This window comes from Oreochromis niloticus, linkage group LG1 (genome assembly GCF_001858045.2).
Source record: "Oreochromis niloticus isolate F11D_XX linkage group LG1, O_niloticus_UMD_NMBU, whole genome shotgun sequence".
Taxonomy (NCBI): Eukaryota; Metazoa; Chordata; class Actinopteri; order Cichliformes; family Cichlidae; genus Oreochromis; species Oreochromis niloticus.
Window position 1 is genome coordinate 31378141 of NC_031965.2, and position 21409 is coordinate 31399549.

At 39.2% G+C, this 21409-nt stretch overlaps 1 long non-coding RNA gene across 1 annotated transcript in view; it reads left to right on the forward strand.

The window, feature by feature from the left end:
* LOC109202623 (uncharacterized) overlaps positions 1-21409 on the forward strand; it is a 43860-nt gene that overhangs the window by 17480 nt on the left and 4971 nt on the right. Inside the window, exon 4 of the long non-coding RNA XR_002062575.2 lies at positions 14518-14619. This is a non-coding gene — a long non-coding RNA (uncharacterized LOC109202623). The remainder of the gene's footprint in view (positions 1-14517; positions 14620-21409) is intronic.

Sequence of the window (21409 nt, forward strand, 5' to 3'; positions counted from 1 at the left end):
TACATGCTTCTTGTCAGTGCTGGTAAAAGTGAGAAAGGTTTCAGTTATCAGGAAGAGTGTTTTGAAATTAAAGGACAGAATGCAGCGATTTTAAAGGCAAAAATGTCACAGGACAGAGTGTAATTGTACACTGAGAGATGATGTAAAATTCCAGCCCACATGTTTTATAGTGATAGTAGATACATTATGAATCATTCACTCCATGATTCTGTAATATTTGTTACACTGTGTGTTTACTCTTCACTGCGAGCTGCTACTGTGTTACTTGGCTGAAGCACCTGCGCTAGAAATCAACACCCCAGTCAGCAATAATGCTCTCTGAGGCTTGGCCATTTTACTAAATAATCGATCCAAATAAAAGCAGCAGATAAAATTGACTGACCCTCATATACTTAATTATTGCAGCTATTTGACCAAATAGCATTTTTCAGGATGCTGTGTGTCACAGGCCATCAATATTCCTTTAATCGCCGTTAGTTATTGCCCTACTTTGTTACTGCTGTAGATGGCCAGTCTCCAGTGGTCAGTTTGGCCCAGGGCAGCGAGGGAATGAGATGCTAAATGGTTGCGCAAACAATTTGATTATGCTGTTTAATTCCCGTCATATAGATCTGCCGGGCCTGCTGATGCACTCATTTCTGTGAGGCTGTGCGGCAGAGTGCTGACCTGCCTGCTCACACCACCTGGCCTGAAAAAGCAGGTTTTTCCTCTACGGCCTCAGGATCAATAGTGCATGCTCTGTGGGTATGGACCGGTGTCTTGCAGGCTTCACCTCTTGACATGTTGGCTTTTGGCTCTTGTGTGAAAGGGCAGTGCTCAACAGCCAGTCTAAGAGGTGAAACGTAGAAACTTCTAGCCTGTTTGCATTTGTGTCCTCAGCCCTTATGTAGCTAAACTAAGGTGCTGTAATACAAGGAGAGTTGAGGGTTAAGTCTCCCCCGTTGAAACAGACCACCTCACCCAAGTGAAAAATGAGAAATGAGCAGGACAAGCTCTCAGACCCAGTTGCCCAGTTCCCAAAATTAACATTTCAATTCAAAACCAATAATAACGCATTGTGTCTGGCATGAATGAGAGCTGTTGCAAAGGGAAGGCGATACCTCCTGTTCCTGTGTCAATGAAAAAGCTCCTTCATCTTCTGCTAAAGGGCCCACACAGTCTGAGGTCAGCCAGTCAGTCTTGGTTACACTGCACAGGCATGCCTGGGAGGACGGCTCGAGCTTCCCGGTGCCTTTACAAAAGCCAGGAACTACAAACACACACACACACACATCCACACTGACACAGAAACACTCATGTCATGCTCTGCATGAAGTTGATGGCTCTTAAGCTTTGCCAAGGACTACTTAGCACATTGAAAGGAAAGTACACTTTGTGTTCTTTGAAATGAGTTGTAGTAGGTAACTGCAATATCGGATGACCATTTCAGCATTGGCAGCATATTATGATTTGAAACATAATAGTTGTATCTGGATAAATAATCTTTGCATGTGCTTTCCACTTGTACTCTATTTGTCTGTTACTGCTGTATTCACACAGTTGTGACACCTTATCTGCAAGATATTCAGTAAAAACACACACAAACACATTATATCTCGGGTGCTCATACTGTACGTGTCTGTTCATGTTAAACTGTCTGATATGCTCATTGACAGGAGATTCCAGGCACTCAGAAAGGGCCACAAATGAACACACTGTGTCGGGGGGTTTAGGCTTTGGCTCATTTTGGCTTATGAGAACTGGTTTGGGAGCCAGGCTCTATGACTCTGCCAAGAAGGTGTCAGAGCAGACCTCTGCTACACGCTCCCCTCCATCAGAGAGCAGATTACTCTTCTGGGAGGTGAGGCAGAGGGACACAGGGCAATTCCAAGAGAGGCCCACTGTTGTTCCTACTGAGAATGAAGGAGCAGAAGAACCTATATGCTAGCTGTCTGGTCCAAGTGATGCAGGTGTGGTGGTCTGCAGACAGGTGAAATTTCTGGATGGGTAATGTGCCATAGCTGATGTTTCACTTTTCTCTGGTAGCATTCTATCTGCTTTGGTCTAAATATATTTGTTAGGGACAGGATTATCAGTAAACCTTCGAAAATCAAAGAGGAAGACAATGCAGGATTATGAATAATATACCCAAATCTGCAGAATTTAGGAAAATGGGCAAAAATTTCTGTGTTTCACAGTACCTAGTAATTAACTGTATAACAGCAGCCAAAATGAATGTTAAAGTCAGCTGCATATCAAAGAAACAAAGCCGTCTAATTTTTTCTTTTTAAAATAAGCACAGCCAAATCAGTAAACAAATGAAAGTTCTCAAAAAACATGAATATATATAAGGTAATATGTTAATATTTAGTTAGGGAGTTGAGCTTCAAAAGAGCAAGTAAACAAATTTGTTACCTTTGGACCGAGAAGGCTAGGCATTTCTAATGATTTCTATTTTTCTTGCAGGTTAAGCTAAGCAGATTCTGGCTGAAGTTTCATCGCTTTCATAAATTCTCTAAATCTTTCCATTAAGGAGTTTGGCATAGTTTACATTTTAAACATGATTTTACACCAACAGAGTTACATTAAATGTTTAAAAAATCATATTCTGCAAAGGTCAAACTATCAATTATAGTGATTTTGATGGTGATTTTATTTCCCCTTATTAGTTAATTATTTTTTTTATTGAATTTACAATTTTTTGTTATTTTTTTCCACACCATAATCATACCAGAGAAAGTCCACCCTAGAAAGACATATAAGGAATATTTTGCTGAGCCTTCCTCGGTTATTAACTTAAAATATAGAGGGGAAAAAGCATATAGCCATTCTGTTGTTGTTCTGAAAGTGTATGAAAGTGTAGAGCAAACATAAAAACAAACTTCCATTATTGAACATTTTTGTTAAATGGCCAAGAAAGCGTCTTTTGGCAGGCAGCGATGACATCAGTGCCCCCAGTGAAGAGGCCAGCTCCACTAATAAGGCACTGTTGGGATTGCTGCCCGCTTAGGTTGTCAATGAGTCTGTCTTGATCTGAGGATTAGGCCAGTCGTTCCAATTACAGCCTGGTGCCTTGAGGTTTGTCAGGCATTGACACAGACGCCTGTCGATGGCTCGGTGCATATTCCAGGACCCCGCTGAGTGACAGGCGCCAGTGTGCCAAGAGACTATGATGCTCAGTAGGTGTGTGCATACGTATATTGTGTGCATGTGTGTCTGCGCTTGCTTATTTGTCTCATACCTCTCAGCTGTAAGTGAAGTCACAGTTCTGTATGATTGTAGAGCAATATGTTAGTGCATAGCGTCTTATTTCCACATTGAGGATACCAACACTTTCTGACAGTTATCTTACTTATATATAAGAACACTAATGTAAGACTGCTAATGTATCAGTTAGCTGTCACATGAACTGTCAGCTACTTGCTTGTTACAAAGAGTGTTAATAATTTAATACAACAGATGACACACCCTTATTACTTATCTTAAGAAATACTCCATATTAACCAGTCAGGCAGCTCAGAGTAGCTAATTTACTAAGAACAAAAGATAACCTTCACCTTCAGATCGACTGTTACCTTCTGTCTGTGATGCATTGGGATTATTTTGTGATCAAATAACTCTTTTAATGTTGTTGTTGTTGTTGTTGTTGTTTTTGGAGGTGATGGTGTTTCCTTAAACCTGCCTCATCTGTATTCAGTTAGGTCTGTAATATTTGACATCAGAATTTATAACAGTTATGAAGTGTATGAAAGAAAATCAGCACAATAAGAAAAAAAGGGGAGTGGGTAGACAGTTACCCAAGAAAACAAGAATATTGTTATCTGTCTATGATGGAACTCGGTCAGTGTGATTGCTAAAAATCAGTACAAATGCCATAATGCAATGATGAGACTGATGGTAAACCCTGATTCTTACTTTGTTTTACTCTCTGCTTTGGCAATATATCTAAACTTGACTACTCATCTTAAGAAAGATGGATAATGTACAACTATCAAACAACAGAGAGAAATAGATATAAATATATATTTTCTTTTTGATTTCTTATACTAGCATTGCATGGAGCGAAACAGGGAAACAGGTAAGGTAGTCTCTCTGACTACAGACATGCATGTATATGACTATATACACAAGCTGGATGCAGCCATCTTGATGTCATAAATTGCTTTGTTTTGTCAGCTAACTTGGTTAGCAAGCCGTTCTCATCTATTGCATTGTATTGGTGGAACACAGACGTGGAGAGCTAACCTGTAATTTGTGCTCAGTAACATAGAAATAATAGATTTTCATTCTTTAAAACTGGAGTGCAAAATCCTGGGGGCTGTTAGTCTAATTAATTAAAAAATGTTAGATTTTTTAAAAAAGCTATTTAGTTGTAACCTACCTGCTAGCTACAGCAGCCACCTCACTGGCAATGCATTACTTTAAGTCTTAAGCCATTTTAATCAGACCACTTCTTACTGTTTTAAAAGTGAAATTAGCTACAGAGACCAAATTTCTGCTATGAACTTTGTCATTTTAACATTTGGAGTCTTGCTTTTAGTGACTGCCTCAAGTGGCCATTTAGGAAATTGCAGTTTTTGGTGCAAATACATTGGCATTATTTTTCAGCTTTAGAGGTTGCCACTTCATGCTGGTGTCTTTCTTTGCTCCGCCATGAGTCAGAAGGGCTGAACAGAGCAGCATTCAACAACTTGACAAGGCATGGCTGGACTCAGCCAGCTCTCATCTGGTCATCTCGGCTAATTCGACCCTCCTTCTTGTGTCCATGATAACGCACATACACACACTACAACAAGCACACACATATACATGCTTGTCGCCTGGGAGGCCAGCAGTGACTTTACACCCACAGAGGTGGGTCATGTGACACAGAGTGCTGTGTCCTACGTTTGATACTTAATATTCACCACCTGGTATTATTTACATGCCATTAAATGAAAGATGTGTGCTGACCTTACTGACTCTATTTATCTGATTTGGATGCAATAATCAAAAGTTCACTTTGTGTGTCCAAAATGAAAAATGCAGAATCTTCCAGGTTACACAAGAAGAAATAACTATCCCACTATGGTTTTTATAGCAATTATCTCCCCATTTTATTTTCTGAGTGTAATGTTATCCAGCAGCGATGTTAGCAGGCTGTAATTAAATATGAATGCAGCTCTGTTGGTTGTCTGGCTAGTTTGTTTGGTTCAGTGCTGGCCTGAGGAGGAAAGCTCATCAAATCAGTTGTGTTTGTGTCATTCTATACCCCTGGAACACTCCATGACAGGGAATCTCGGTGGTTTTGTGTTAAAAAAAAGGGGGGAGGGGGGGTGGGGGCAGGATCACCTGTATTTAGAGTTAATTAATTCAAAATATCTCACAGGCTCACACTTTAATGAACCCCGGATTGATGAAAAAAAGGGGCCCCTGTACGCCCCCTTGTCCCCGCATTGCACAAAAAACATTTTCAAATTGCATGCTGGTGCAGATAATTCACTTATTCTGTGTAATTGGATGCTGACCAGGGTTAATATGTAGGGTGTCATTAAATGGAAATGTAGAGCTGTAAAGGGGTACTGTATGATACAGGGAACCTTTTCTATAGAGCTGCCCAGATTGTGAGCTCCTTCTTCTAGCTGGCAGGGACCTTCTTTATTTGAGACAACTCAAGCATGAATTCTGCGAAGGAAAGATCGGGGACGGTTATATTCACTTCTGTTTGTTGCCCAGTTGAATGAAATGACCTTTAAGATAAAGCAAATCTCATGAGCAAGTCAGGTGAAGAAAAGGCCGCACAAATAGGGCAGATGTGGTGAAAGGAACTTTTTAAATTCAACAGTGAAGGAGCGCTGCTAGAGTACGGATAGTTAAAAGACTGTTGTTTGCTGGTAACCCTGCTCTGCCACCCCGACAATGCCACATGGGAGGAGGCACATACTGTGGACATTCCTTATGGTGATTCACTGATTGGACACCAGGGATTTTCTTTTTTTCAATTTTAATTTTAGAGCAACTGTTAAGGAAAAGTCTTGCGATTGTCTAGAAAATTATTTTGGTGGGGGAAGGCAGCAGTGGAATAACACAGGGTAATCTGGAGACTGGTTAATTAAGTTGCTCCTCCATCCTCCATTCATGAGTACGGCCTGTAATTAGTTCTCCAGAAGCAAAGGAATTTTCATCGGATGGGTCAATTTGAATTCCTCCTGACTCCAATGGAGAACGCCAAGCCTCTGCGGCTTCAGGAGAGGCCTATAACCTGCATTCTCCTTGTGATAGCAATGCTGTAAAACCTAACCAAATGGTTAAATAGGTCCTAAAGAAGAGCCATTAAAAGTCAAAGCACGTGGATGTACAGTTAGTAATAAAAACAACAAAATTAACGCTTTCGAGCGCAGCCTCCTTTTTGTTTTTCTTGGTAGTCTAGTGGTGGCTGTGCTGTGCCACGACTCACCAGCTTTGCCACCTACAAAGAGGGCAGACTCTGCGCTGCCTGGATACTTTTGGTGAGGAAGTTAATCATATACCTCAGAGTAGCGCGACACAAGAAAAGCAGTGTTTGTAAACCTGCCCCCACAGCTCTGCCCATAATTGGCTCTACAAGTGACTGCCTCGGCTTCCTGTCAGCATTATATCTGTGTTCACACCAACCCAGCTGGTAAGACATTTGTTCCTTGAAAACATGGCTGCTGTTTTGATCTTTGGACTGTGAAAGCAAAGTAGCTCTCACAATGGTCGTAATGTGGGGAGGATTTTCCAGGCTGTGGAAGAAGTCAGGCGAAAATGTCCTGCTGCCTCAGGTCTGGTGTGACAAACACTTTGTTGGTGAAGGTTTTGCTGCTTTATGATATTTAATTTTCTTTGTCAGTGAAAGTTCTGTGAGAAAACATGCAACACAGTTGCACTTTAGATGCATGTTTTATCAGAAATCTGATAAAAAGTAAAGTAACTTATTTACCCCCCAAAGTGATGAAAGGAAAAGCACTCATTACATATCACAATATTTTATTATTTTATTTATTTTATTTAGCATGTATTTTGAGGTTGTTCTCAAAGTTTTTTCATTAATATCTAAGTAAAATTTTAATTTTGTAGCTCTATAATTTAATCTATGATAAATTCACAGTAACTTATTAATATATATCTAAATCTAATAGAGTTACAATACATAGAAAAACTATAAGAAGTTAATAAAATACCTCGCTTGATATTTTCCATCACTGCCAGATGCTAATTAGAGTACTATTATTACTCTATCAACCATATTTAATCCATTCCTAATAGTAAACATGTAATTAAATGGTACATTTAACCCAGTCATGTGTTTAAAATCATGTGCTTTGAATCATTTTTGAACATTGCATCTTGCTTTGAAACATACTTCAAACGGATCTTGTTTCATGAACCTTTGAGAACAGTGGGGGGGGTAAAAGGAGCAGAACAAAGGACCTGAGTGCAACCTGGCATCTCTGTGGCATCTCCATACGGCAGATTGTTATTAGGAGGCAGAGGGGAATGCAGGAGCGGAACTTTATTTTGAAGTTGACACATGGCAGGAATCTGAGATTAAAATTGGAAATGTTAAAATAATGCTGGTGACACCTCGACGTGTGGAGGGATGTGACTTCCTGTGCAGCTGTCAAGAAAGAAACACTTCCCAGCACCTCCCAAGCTGCTGCTGCTGCTGCTGCTGCACCTCAGCTCTGCTAATAGAGCATGCAGGGAAAATAGGGGAATAGAGAACACTTGGAATATGCTTATAATTAATCATAGTAACCCTAAAATTAGGGGTTAATGATAAATTTGTAATAGTAACCACTTGTATGGTATGCTTTACTTTTTCAGAACACATGCACATTTCATGGCATACTTTAATTTTGCTTTCATTATGTAAAAAAAGAAAAGACAGAAATGCATTAAAAAATATCCACATGACAGCTGATGGATATTTTTTCGTTGATTGTTGATTAATACCGCATGCTTGAACATATAAGCCTTGGATTATGTATTTGTTGTTCTTTTGATGTTTACATGGGTTCATGACGGATATCTTAACCAGGTACCAGGAAGAATAGCTCAAGTTGCAGCCACTCGTCCACATATTTCTGCAGTGGTTGCCCTGAGAAATCTGTCATCTTCATTTTTCACCAGATGCTTATATGGATGAATATGACTTTTCTCAGCCTGGTGCTCCCATTTATAGACATTCTAGATTTGTTTAGGATTTTTTGGAAAACCACACTCTGATGAGCATCCTGCCGGAGACATTTAATTGTGGCTGCTCCATTTTGTGCACCAGCAGCTCTCTGCCTTTTTAAGACTTGTTTATTCAAAAGCGTCCACATGTTGATTGTAACCTTTTTTTTCTCTTCCTTTGGTCCATGTTTCTCATGATATTATGGTCTTGGTTGGCTGGGAGGATATGAGTACCTTGGTGGATATAATTAATCTTTTATGTTTATCATCATTTATATCATAAGCTGCAAATTTTCCTTAAGTGGCTTTTTTTTCCCTCTTCTGGTCATTTTGGCAAGCAAACGTGTATCAATATTAGCGGTTACTGTAGAAAACCTTCCTTTGGTTTTTCTATTTTTCTACTTTTCATACTTTAGGTTGGAGGCAGTGAAAATAAGAAATGAGCACAAACAATACTTTGCATGCTTGAAGAAACACCTCAGTCATAAATAGCAGTTGAGGTGAAGCTAAATATTGACATTGTGACTCCACACTAATGTCTCCTGTGACTTCAGACTTTTGTCTTTTTCTCTGCCAGCATGTGGTTGTAATTGAATTGTAAACAACACCCACCACGTTATTATTTACTGCCCTATGCTGCTCAAACCGTTCGGCCAGCCACAGCCACCGGAGCAAAGCTCTGAGTCACTTTGACATGTTACCTAAAAGGCAGTGAAAACAATATATGGCTAGCTCATCCATAAGTCATGGCATTTGGCGCAGCACCGGCACATCCAATAGAAAGGGGCTTTATGAATGGCACAAAGTCTGTGAATGATAACGGTCATTAATATGTCCATTGAGGGTCACCACATTCATGCCACATATCAAATCCCCTTTGAATGAGATCAGTTCCCTTCTGTCAGAGCCCATTAGATCCGTCCCACAGCCCCAGTAGCCAGCTGACAGGGGAGAAACCCTAGCCCCAGCCTAGCACCATTAACATTAGAAAATGAGCAATCAGCTGGAATGAAGCGCAAGAGGAGGGGGGGATCATCCAAACTTTAGCAACGATACCCGGAAAATCCAACACAAAATGTATGTCAAAGTGTCAGAGAGGAATGGTGCTCAACAAACAAATAAATGCTTTGCCAAAAGCCACTTGCACCAGAACTTCTCTTGTAAATTCATATATTATATATATACATTTGAATTGACTACTTTTTTAAGTTAAAGCATGCTTTGTAGCAGTTGTGTCTCCTTTAAAGGCTGCAGAACTCAACTACTTCCTCTCCACAGAAAATGTTCTGGCTGCTCATAGAAAATTGTGTTGAACCCCTTTGACTTTGCGAAATAATTGAGTTAAAACACTCGATAAAACATTAATTAGCTTAGCAGTCTGGAGCAGATAACATAGATAAAACCCTATGTAATTCATATTGATTAGAATATGCACATTGAGCGTAACCTCTTAAGACAAGTTTTCCTTATTAAATGGACACAAAGCCGAGGTCATTATTCGTACAAAGAAAGATCGCTTTAGATTTTATCTTTTCACATAAAAAGGTTTGATTGGATTTCTTTCTGAGGAAGCCGCACAATCTATTTTATTCAGGTTTGATTGTATTACCTCTTAATTAGTTTGTATATTGAGTAGAACAGGCCTTATTGATTTGAGGTGCATTCATTTGCAATGCAAAAATCCCTTTTAATCCAATATAATCTCGTCCTTACTCAAACAGAGCAGACTGCATCTTCGAGAGGCTCTTTTCTTGCTTTTTTCCGGCTCCTGTTTTTTGGCTTGTTTCGGGTTTAATAGAACCTCTTGGTCAAAATTAAAGACTGCATTCTCTATGCAAAATAATTTTCCTAAATTTGGCTGTTTATGTAGAGGTAGTTACATTCAATTTCTGTGTATTTCATGTGGGGAATTGCATGGCGTGTGTGGTAATTTATACGTCGAGTGTAATAACAAGCTGTAGTATTTTCATGTGGCTGTGTTGTGGGCTTTAATTTCGAGCTGTTTCAGTGAATGATTGGCACTTTGTAGGTGTTGTGTGTAAATCGGCTGCTGAACACCCGTGGAGCCGGTAGAACCGTGTCTCACAGAAATCAGCGTTGGAGGCGTCAAATCCCTCCCACCCGCCCAGTGCACAGCAGCAGGCTTAACAATTCTCTGTAATTAACCTCACCTGAACTTTAATGGCCCACCTCCGGGACCAAGGTCCCCGGCTGTGTAAAATTACTGTCACACATGGAGTCGAGGGGGAGCCTTGCCACAGCGGGTGTGTTCCACTCAGACAACTGAGAGGGAAATGGACCCCTGTGTAACACCTAATACCACCAACACGATGTCAGAGCGCTCCCAGACATTTTGGGGGTGGAGAAGTGGGGGCTGTGGTTTTGAACTGCTTGTGAACAGAAAAGCCGTGAACAGCTGAAATTGTTTAATAATAACTTTATTTTAATTTCAGTTCTCATGCCAAGTTTTTGCATCTTCAGAGTTTCTAAAAATGCTGTTCTTTTCTTTTGCTGTGATAGTGATTCATGCTAATGCTAACTATATAATTCTTTAGTTTAAAGCGTATAATTTTGCTCCAGTGTTATATTTTTGATTGTTTGTTTGTTTTTAAATCTGATTATTAATTAAACAGCAATCATATCCATCAGAAAAAACAGTGCTTATGCACTTTTTTATATTTAAGCATTAGTCTTTCTATCTGATCTGCCACCTTACTAATAATGTTTGGTCTTGTTTAGGCACACTACACTAGGTTGACATCAGAAAAAGCTCACCTTCATGGTAATCTGGCTAGGAGGCAGAATGCAAACCCCAATCTCTTGGTGTTAGTCTCTTGGTAACACTGGCGTTTTCTCTACCGTGAGCACTGGTCATTGTTTTAGAAAGGAAAGTCATCCTTCAGTTTCACCAGAATTTATCTGGCAATAAATAAAAAAAATTGTGTAGCAAATTGCTACTAATTTGCTACTTATTTAGAATCCAGACTAAAAGCCCCTGTGTAGACAGAAAACAACAATTTTTTTCCTGTCCCTAAATCGCCATGTTGCTGTGGTGAAGAGTTTTGTGTGCCCCAGTGATCTTAGGGACTAGGTTATTGATAGATTTTGTCCCTGATAGGTTCCTCCCAAGGCAATTTGATTCTGGGTAAGGGGTCAGATGACAAACGATTCACAAAGTTCCAATGAAGAAATGACCAAGTGACTACTATATCCTGCCACCACAGGGTTGCTGGGGCACACCCTGGAATAAGGACAGGGGAGGGAGCTTAAGGGAGAGAATCTGGTGGCTGGGTCTTAGCCCTTGTGGCCCCGTTGGGTTCAGCCAGAAGAGAAGATGACAACCCCTGTTGTGGGCTCACAACCTGCAGAAGGTGCTGTAGCAGTGGGGTGAAATGTGTTTAAGGTGGCAGTAAAGAGTGGAGATGGACAGTCTGATGCCCAGTTGTTGAAAACTACCTCCTATAACATGAAAAGGATCCATCATATCTCAGGAGTGGGCAACTCCAAACCTCGAGGGTCGGTGTCCTGCAGGTTTTAGATGTCACCCTGGGTCAAAACACCTGAATTAAATGATTAGTTCATTACCAGGCCTCTGGGGAACTACAAGATATGTTGTTGGGGTAATTTAGCCATTTGAATCAGCTGTGTTGGATTAAGGACACATCTAGAACCTGCAGGACACCGGCCCTCGAGGCCTGGAGTTGCCCACCCCTGATCTATCTGATTGGGAAAAAACCTGAGCTAGTCCATGAGACTGAGAGATACCAGCTAGCTATAGTTTGGCAAACTCAACGCATGGCTTGGGTCATGGGACCAGTTTCCTACAGAGGTACTAGTCTCTCTTTCAATCTGGGTATGACTGTATCAACTCGGTTTGCTGCCTGTACATTGGGGTTTTCCCCAGTGGTTGTTTCCCTGTGCTTCTGGGTCAGGGAGCAGGCCCTGACCATCTTTTGCACTTATGTCCTAAAGGACATTTTAGAGTACCCAACCTTCTTTCAGTCACCAGGTGCTGGAGGATGCCACACGTGGACCTCCATTCACAAACTGGGAGAATTCAACACTCATGTTGGTAAAGACAGTAAAATCTGGCATGGTGTGATCAGGAGGAAGAGTCTGCCTGATCTAAACCCCAGTGTTGTTCTCTTATTGGACCTCTGTGCCAATCACAGTTAGTTTATAGCAAACACCATGTTTGACCATAAGGATTTTCAAGTGCACGAGGCACTAGGCCATGGGATGAATGATCAGTTTTGTGTGTGTGTGTGTGCGTGTATGTGTGTGTGTGTGTGTGTGTGTGTGTGTGTGTGTATGATTCTGAGTATGTCCTACCGGGAGCAAGCCCCAGGGTAGACCAAGGATATGCTGGAGAGATTACATCTCTCAGCTGGCCTTGAGACACTGTGGTGTTTCCCCATACGAGCTGGAGGAGGTGGCTGGGGAGAGGGCGATGTGGGCTTCTCTTGTTAGGCTTCTCCCCCTGCAATCCAGCTCCAGATAAGCAGCAGGAGATGGATGGCTCAATGGACAAAATGTTTTCTTTATAAAAGCTGTTTAAAAATCTGGAAAAAAAACAATGTTTCTGTTAAAGTTTCTTTTGAAGTTTTACACAGCATATTTATTCTGCCGCAATTTATGTGTTCTTGAATAAGTGGAAGAGATGTAAAGCTCCAATATGGATGAGCAATGCAAAAAGCAGAGATTTGTTTCTCAAAGAGCACCAGACCAGATCAAGGACTGCAGATAAAGGCCTGCTGCTTTCTTTATCATGTTCTCTGAGCCACTTCAGTAGTCTGTACACAACAGCTGCATTTGGCAGTGTGAACATGTGCATGTCGGACATAGATTTGAATCCTGTGTGTGGCATGTCTGAGCCCTGGGCTTTGGTGGTGCAGTGTAGATTTAGATACAGTGAGTCTGAAGTCATCCAGTTGCTTCTGTGGTACACTGAGGGCAGGTTCCTGGTGGAGATATGTGTTGTATATGTGTGTTCTTACTGCCAGTGTCTGAAACACACACAGAGGGGTGACTCACAGACGCTATCCGGAGATCAAACACTTCAAGGGGGCCTTGGATTTACCATCGCGCCTTATGTTTTATCTGCACTGTAGGCCTCTGCAGTGGCTTAAAGGAAGGTGGTGATATAGATGGTGAGAAGGCCCAAAACCTCTACTTGGCTGCGTCATTTATACTTTTACTTAATTGCAATGTCTCACATGTTAGAGTTATGCCAGAGTGCTACCTACTATTTTCCATGGGTGTGTTTTCTGTGCTGTGATTCATTTAACCTCATACTAAAACAGCTATGAATTAAATTGTAGCTCATTTAGAGTAAGTAAAACGGAACTTAAATAAGTTGGACTGTCTGATAATCAGGAGGATTTGCGGTCAGATCAGCAAACGCTATTGAGAGAAAAGCACAAAACCAAACACAGTAACAAAGTTTCAAAAAAGAGCACTGCATTAACTTGTTCTTAAAGCGTGTCATGTGTAGTGTTTAATGTGCTTAAAGTCTTCAGATTTACATAAACTGATCAGCTCGTGGAAAGCAGCACAGACAACTCTGTCATACACATCAGCGGTATATTCAAAGTGACAGGTTGACAGCTCTGCACACACACAAACACCCAGTGGCTGCGGCAATATCCCCCGAGCCGCTATCTGTCTGCCACTTGTATGAAGGATAAAGAGACAGGATGTGGAGTCGGGGGGGTTCAGGCCTATGACTGAATGCACCATCAATGGGCTTATTTTCATTACAGCCAAACAAATGTGTCACCCCAATCATCACACGGCTGATTTTATCCTTCTGTTACTGTAGCTCCACAAGCATTTCCTTTTGTGAGCGCTTGCTCCTGATAATCCCACTCAGACAAAGGGGCCATGTGCCGCCATAGAGTTCCATGACCAAAAATGTAAAACTAGTCGTTTCCACTTACATACTTTCTCAGTGATATCATGCATAATGAAAGAGTGTTTGTAAGCACTTTTGCTTGTTAAGTAATTCCTATAATCCTATAATTTGCAATAACAGGTATTTAGAGATAAACACTGACTGGAATTCAACTTGTTTATCCATAGTTAAAATGAAGTGTTTATTTTAAATATTTATTTGTTCCTAAAATATTCTTTCATATGCTGAACTGTGACCTCCAAACTTAAATTGTGCTCTTTGTGGAGGGACACCTTCATAGCAAATGGACCAGCTGGGTGTTGTATAGTTGAAACAATTCTCCTGGATTAATTGAGCAGTGTCAGTGTAATTTAGAGAGGTACAGTTCTCAGTGGGACAGGGCTCTAGTGCTTTCAGCTGGGCCTTCTAAACCTGAGAAACTCCTTTATTCCACCCTTCACTTGCAGACTGACTCCAGGTTTACTGGGCTGGCCCATCGTAAATTGGACTGGATATCTTCTTTCTCGACTCTGCCAGACTCGAAGTGGACTACAGGGTGACCTTACCAGGTAAAAACTGCATTACTGCTGGTGTAAAACACACACAGCGGCAGGGCTGCTGCACTGAGGTTTCAGTTGTTAATTTCTAAAGTCTGGGGGGCAGATTTCCAAAAGGAGATATTCATTGCAAGAATAATACATGGCCATACATTTCTACTAGCAGTAGGCTTTGTGAAGAGTTGTGAAACAGCTCATTTTACATCATTATTTCAGATATACCAAGGGATTAATATGACACTGCTTTGCTTATCTGAAGGATAAATAGATATTTAATTTACTTGCAAGCAATCAAGAGGTGTCCTTTGTTTTAGGTAAAGCATTACAATTAGATGAAAGACCAACCTCTGTTATTTCTGATGGTTTTGTTTACACAGTTGGAAAAAGAAATAGAAAAGATATAGTAATATTTACATTTCATATGTATTATATAGCTCACTGGAGTTTTTTCTATCATAGTGTAATTTACTGTTGAACTTGGCCTACATTTGTTCTTAAATAACATGTGTTATGAGAAAAACAATACAACGGCACTATTTAGTACAGGAAGTAGTAAATTGTTTTCACATGCCATATTAATAACTGCTACTATAGGCTGCGTTTCATCCTCTCTGTTAACATGCTCTCTGGATTAATTGACACAGTATAGGTTAGTTATCGTATATTTATTTACATACAGTTTTTTTTAATGACAATTGTTCTTAAAGTAGGGTCTGGGGACCTCCAGTGGTCCACAACTCATAGCTAAGTGGTATTTGGGGCAATTTGCTGTAAGTTATAACATTTTAAAGCATTATTAAAATTAGGTTCACATCTAGTAAAACAAAAATACTGTGTCCTTTGCTCCCAGTTGCATGAGATTTGGTCCCGTAGAAGCTATTACAACTATGATATAGTTACATGTATTGCATATGTTTTGTTTGAAAACGATTTTGAAAAAGACAAATTAAAGGTAATAATCATATAAGTACATGGAAAATGTTTTATACTGAAATAATATTTAAATATTATATATTTAAATAATATTAAATATATTATTCAGAGGTTTTACTGATACCCTTGGGATGTACGGATAGATGATACAGCATTTGAAAGTACCGCTGAAGTACAGGAGATGAAATAATAGAACAAAATGCAAATAATTTTATTTATATGGGCTAAATTATTGGAATACAGTAATCCTAGTCAGTATTTACTCTCAAAGTAAGAAGAACAACCTGAAGTGAGATCTGTTTTGAACACACACAAAAAACAGCTTTAAGAAGTGATACCTGCTACTGAAATATTGATGAGTAGACTTTTTGTATCCTGTAATGAGGCTTTTCTTTTTACAAAACTGCTGTTTGCTAGTTGCTTTCACACTGCTTACCGACTGACTTTCAGAGTGAGTCAAGCATCATCGATCCAAGGTGGAGGTATTGAAGGTGACTGAGGAAACCCTCAGAGAAACAAATTGACCCTTGACACTGTCTGTAGCTTAGAGGTTCAGTGTCATGACCGTGTTGGCTTCTGTCACAGCATGTGCCTCTCCTTGGAGTTGTAATTGAGACACAGTGTAAGGATACAAAGAGATATGATACTGTTGTGCATCAATAACTGGACGTGGGTGTAGTTATGTTACTGACAGTTTAATATACACTTAATTCAGCAGTGCACAATACATACTGTCTCCTGACAAATGTAGCAGAAAATATACTGTAGCTCAAGTTAAATTTTTGAACATATAGATTTCTATGTAAAGACATGAAACCCTGTTGAAATTGTCATCCATCACTTATGTGCGCGACATGTGGTGCAGGTCTGCCGTGCTACCCTTTTGAAGAGGGTATCAAGTGAACACTTACTCACAGATATGAGGAATGTGGCGCTGTGGTGGGGAGCAGGCTGCAGTCTCTCGAGAAATGTGCCAAAGTGTAATCTGTTGTCTCACTTAGCAAGAAAAGTTCCCCCTATGAGGAACCTGTTAGGCCCTTTCAGCAGCTTGTAAACAGCTCACGTAACCTGTTGTTTCAGCTCCACACTATCTGACTGAAAGCACTTTCTAAGTTGCAGTAATGGTAAAATTAAATAAATAAATAACAACATGACACTGTTTGTGTTGGGCAACACAAAAGCGACAAGCTGAGATGCAGTAAGCAACAACAGAGCCATTAGTGTGTGAGCAACGCAGCAGTGATGCTGGAATAAAAAGCTGTAGCGTAAACAGCCACGAGAAGGTGCTTTGATTAACAGTGAGAGCATTCAAGTGTAATGCAGTGAAACAAAGTGGTGGGGCAACAGAAACGGCATTTGTACAGCTCAATATGATGAGTAAGCAAGCCTGTGAATGTGTGTTCCCTTGAATAAGTAATGCATGAATCTTCCTTACGCAATGATGTCAAATTTGAAGTTGAGATTAATTATTAATCTGCTTTTGCTATATTTACTGGTATTGTAGAGTGTATTTATTCAAGTAATGTGTTTCAGTACAATTACAATTCAGGACAATTAAATCCCATTTTAGTGTTATTTATGCATACTTTTCAAAATTTGTGCAGAAGCATTGCACTTTTCTTTCAATACTTTGACAGCTTCAGAATTTTTACTTCAGCCCTTTATAAGACACTCATTAAAATACTAGAAAATTATAAATTTTAACTCTAGTGCTATTCTTGTATTACAGGACTTATTTTATTTGTCCAACTTTTTGCCCTTACAAATCCAGGGCCATAAAGATATCATATATGTGCTACTGTGAATTTCTTTTTTCCAAAAAGTGTGTATAAAACAAAATTGAGGCTGTTTTTTGTCCACTAAAGTTACCAAATATGGTTCATTGCCTGATAAAAGGTTAGATTACCAAGATTACAGATTATTGATGAAGCAGTCAGTATATAGTCACAGCAGGTTCCATGTAAAGGGTTACATTAAAGGTCTGTGGGTTTTTTTCTTTTCATTCTTTTTTGTTTCTCTTTTGTGTGTTACTTTTTTTTTTAACATTTTTAACTGTTTATTTGGGGGTTTTTTTATTTAGTTTAATGTGTGTTTTCTGTCTGAATTTTCTTTCTTTCTTTTTTTTGTAACCAGTTATTGACTAAAAATTCAGCAGGGACACACAGTATAATTACTCTTATAATTTTTTTAATTATTTATTTTTGTCAATAATTTTTAGCAAATTGTAACACTTTTTAATGTGATTTGTCTTAAAGTACAACTTTGAATTTTTTTTCAGATTCTCTCACTAACAGTTTAATACTGATGAGGGCCCACAAACTTTTTGAATGACTTAAATCTACACCTGTGTTGTTTTGGCCAGCACTGCGTTTTCTCCTGTACTCCAACACATACCAGGATTTTTAATGTAATTATTTGAACAGATAAATATTGTTTGTTGTCTCTGACTTAAAGTATCCATTTCTCTAGTTACAGCTAATACAACCCAAACACAAAAACCTTCAGAGTTAACTGACTTCTATCCATTCAGGTTTACTTTGGCTCAGGTTTTACAATTCAAATCCATCCTTCTTCTCTTCAGCGTCCTGTCACTACTTGTCGCTCGAGGGACGCCGTGATTTATCGACAAGGTAAACAGCTTATGAATGAGGCCTAAGCTTTAGTTATACAGTTTACAACATTTGAGTAACCACAGGAGGTTTATGTACACACACTTTCTCAAGGCTACTGTTAGGGGAGAGAACGAGGTTGCCAGCCTCATCTCATGTTGAGGGAAATTCTTCAATGTCTTAATTGTAAGCCCGTATGATTAATTCTGCATGCACAACTCCTTGTGTAAACATTTCAGGGTGACGCTGAGACATTTTTAAACAGGTTTCGAGCAGCATGGAGAGTGACAAGGATTGTTTAAACCAGAAATTGCAGCTTTTTCTATTTCCTATTTGAAGCTGAATGTCTTGGGGTTAAATTAGAAAGAAATTAGAGGAAGAACAAAAAGAAGAAATGTTGTCAAATATGTACGCTGCATTTAACAGCAATGTGCACAATAGCTTTAAAGTTTTAAATCCTAAGTGGGCAATTTTCAGTTGTGCAGAATGTTAGGCAATTTTTATGAGGTGCAAATTTTATGAACTTTTTAAAAAAAATCAGTTTTTTTAATGATCAAAACTGTCTAACTTTAACGACTCGTATTTCACTTAAAAAATGGAAAGCTACAGATTTTTAAAAAATCTCTATAGCTTAGTGTGCATAAAAGCGAGAAAATTCCAAGAGCAACCCATTTGTGTCCCCAAGATGAGGCAAATGCTGTTATTGGCTGATGATTAACCAGGTAGTGCTCTTTCAGATTTTGCATGGGAAGTACAGTCAAAAACCAAAAGAGACAAATAGACTTCCCCCATCCTGCTGTCCAAATAAATACTTATGATTTACTAAAAATATAAATACATGAGGCAATAGTGTAGTGGTGCACTAGGTAAAAATGTCATTTAATGCAAAATAAAGTATAACAATCTACTACAGTTTACAAATTGTGGTGTAGAGTACAGGCAGCCAAAAAGTACACATTTTTGGTTTATGGCTGACAGATGAAAATGTAAATTATTTTCATCAGTTTACGGTGAAAACTAAACAAAAAAATCAGCAGACTGATATTTTCATCTTCACTTTCGTCTGCTAATGTGTAAATAGGGTGCTATTTTGCATCAGCCCGACACAGCCGACACAGTATGTGCTCACAGGCGTCACCAAATTCGTGCACGTATTTAAACACAGCTATTGTAAAAATGGCCCTCTTCCTGTTGTTGTTTTGTAGAGACTTTATTTTATTCAAGCCTCAGGAAGTGGAATAATTTCAATGCAGATGTTTTTCACTGTAAACAGCCGTAGCGATCTGGGGGGAGTTGGGGGATGAAAGCGGGCATCAGGGAGAGTAAGAAGTGTTTTCCAGAGGTGGAAAGCATACTGAAATATTTTGCTCAGGCGATGGTGGTGTCATTTGATTTAAATGCTAATTACATTCAAAGAATGGCTCCACTAAAGAAAATGATGATAGCTAGGAACTTTGACAAGAAATTAAGCACTTAAAACAAAATCTGCATTGTGACGTGGTGCTTGCATTAAAAAAAGAAAAGAAAAAAAAGAAGCCATCTCCCAAGTTTTGTAAATGGCCCTTAAGCCATGACCAACGAGGTCTAATTCCACAATGTTTTTAGGCCCTGGATTCATTATTCTTGCACAGATCTAATATTTACCTAAGCAAAGGCAATTAGTTTAAATGTTACTGAAGCTGTAGACAGGTAAAAGCTTGGTCATTTAGGTTTGCTCTTACACTGAAAAAAAGGCCATGTTGGATTTACTTGATTCAATAGTGGACATTGGTTGCACACAAATGTTTTGCTTTGGCAGAAACTTAAACAAATGAGTTAAATCAACACAACTTATTCATGTTCACTAAACTTGTGCATTTTGTGTTCAGAAAACGCAATTGGAACATGTTTAGATGAAGTAAGTTGAGCTCTTGGAATATTTTAATCCTACACAATTTTGTCATTTTATTTCAACAGTATTCAATAACTGGGGCTGGGGCATAACCCTGAAGTGATAGGTTACAAGGCAGGGTACACCCTGGAGAGCTCACAAGTCTATCACAAAGAAACAAACAACCACTTGCGCCAGATTGTGGATTTGAACCCAGGACCTTCTTACTGTGAGGCAACAGCACTAACCACAATGCCACAAACCCAGGCTTATCAAAGAGGCTTGATGCAGAATTTTCTTTACGTTTTTGTCCTTCATAGGTTACACCACAATAAAAAGCAATAGCATACATGTGGTGTGTGTGTAGTTGTGTGCCTCTTATGACTTCAGTGATTTTGAAATCTCATGTGATCTTGTTAATTTCATGAGTCCAGCAACTAACCACTCTTACTAGATTGTATCATGTCATCTCAACAAGAACAAATTAAGTTGAATTTCATACAGATCCTACATGATTTAATTACATTCAAGATAGAAACACGAACCTTTTGTGTTCAAATTAAAAGGTAGACTTTTTTAATGTAACAACCACCCAATTTACTTCTTTTCGGTACACCAAAAAAAGTAAAGGCGGTTGCTCAACTTGACTGAGATGGATGCCTTCCTGAAACCACGATCCAAAGTGCGGTGTCGCGAGATTTAACATTGCTATATTATTGACATACTTCACTCGAACATGATATGAACAATTTAATCTACCCTCTCTGCATATGACGTAGATTCTACACTAGTTACACTTAACTTTAAAGCATGAGGCAGTTGTGTTAAATACACGCAAAATGCTTACATAAATCCGAGAGCTGGCCAATCCCTTTTTTTCAGTGTAAACGAGTTACTTCATCAATAAAAATAAAAGGTCATTATTTAAACAGCTATTATTGGTAGGCTTGACATAAATGTTTATCCTGATGGTTTTCTCACTTTGCAAGGCTTAAAGATGTGCCAACATTAACAGACTGGCAAATGTCTTCCATCAAAATCCAAATCAGACTGTTAATGTAAATGCACTGTGTCCATTCTGATTACTCTTTATTTGCCCTTCCTGCAAGGGCAAGTTTAACTTCACAAGCTCATTGACATGTTGTAAAACCACTATTTAGCAAGGTGTAGGGAGCAACCTCTGTAATAAACTACTAACAATATTAAAGTTACACACATACCAGCTTTGAGTGAAGCACACTAGATGATAAACTGATTGGTGGCTGTTGATGAAATAAAACATCATGAAGTCTTGTTGAACATCTTAGATCCAAGGCCTTTTCTATGTGCTGAGGTGTTATGGTTAAATCAACAAGCACTAACCAATACATTCTGACCCAGTGCAAACAGA